The sequence below is a fragment of the Elephas maximus genome, chromosome 3 (genome assembly GCF_024166365.1).
Source record: "Elephas maximus indicus isolate mEleMax1 chromosome 3, mEleMax1 primary haplotype, whole genome shotgun sequence".
In the NCBI taxonomy this organism is placed as follows: Eukaryota; Metazoa; Chordata; class Mammalia; order Proboscidea; family Elephantidae; genus Elephas; species Elephas maximus.
The window spans coordinates 25,692,194-25,693,400 of NC_064821.1; the positions used below are offsets into that span (position 1 = coordinate 25,692,194).

Below are 1,207 nucleotides of genomic sequence, written 5' to 3' on the forward strand. Positions count from 1 at the left end.
TCTAAGGTTGGCATTTTCAAGAATGGCTCTAAGAAAGCTGGCCAAAGAAATTCATGGACAGCATAGGAAAGAAGAATCAAAAGGAATTACTGAGGAAAGAGTTAAGGAAAAATGATATGATAAGAAGTAGAAAGCAAAGTCATAGGTGCTTTGGGGTTGGAAGATGTTGATGCGTGTCTTTTGGGGAAGAAGAAAAAATCAGAATATTTAAATTCATGACATTTGGCTTTGAGGACCACAAGGCCCATTTAGACCTCAGACCAGTGACCATCATGGACAAGAGGCAGCTTTACAGAAGAGCCTTCCCAGGGCTCCCTTTACATCCTTATTTCTTAGGCTGTATATGAAGGGGTTCAGTATGGGTGTGACTACAGTGTATATCACTGAGGCAATAGAGCTTCTCTGGGAAGAATGGGTTACCAAAGAACTAAGGCAGGCCCCAAGGCTTGTCCCGTAGAACAAGGGAATCAAGGAGAGGTGAGACTCCCAGGTGGAAAATGCTTTATACTCGCCCCCAGCAGATGACATCCTCATTAGTTAGGAGGAGACAATCTGAGAGTAAGAGAAGAGCATTTCTGAGAGAAGAAACACAACTAACAGGGCAGTTGCCACATACAAGAAGATGTTATTGATGTGGGTATCAGAGCAGGCCAACCTGATGATCTGAGCCAACTCAAAGAAGAAATGCAGAATTTCAGTGCCTATACAGAAGTTCAGCCATATCATCAGTAGAATATGAAGCAGAGACCCAGCAAATGATGGCACAAGACATCAGAACCAAAAAGACACAGAGCCAGGGGTTCATGACGACAGTATGATGCAGAGGTGACAGATGGCCACTAACCAGCCAGTGCCGTTATGGTCAGGAGAAAATTGTCCAGTCCAGCAAAGATCATGAAGGAACACACCTGAGTGAGGCATCTTACGTAGGAGATGTCCTTGCCCTATGACTGGGGGTTCACCAGCAATTTTGGGTCCTTGATAGTGATGAAACAGATGTCAACAAAGAACAAGTTGGAGAGAAAGACATACCTGTGTTGTAGAGGTGGGGGTCAAAGCTGATGGCAAGAATGATAAGCAGGTTCTCAAGCACGGTGACCAGGTACATGGACAGGAAGAGTCCAAAAAAGAGGGGAGGAAGTACAGAGTCCTCCAAGATGTCCAGCAAGAGGAATTCTGAAATTTTTGTTTGGTTTTCTGCTTCCAT

At 44.4% G+C, this 1,207-nt stretch overlaps 1 pseudogene; it reads right to left on the minus strand.

Moving 5' to 3' along the window:
- Positions 1 to 270: 270 nt before the first annotated feature.
- Positions 271 to 1,207, minus strand: LOC126071151 (olfactory receptor 7D4-like; annotated as a pseudogene).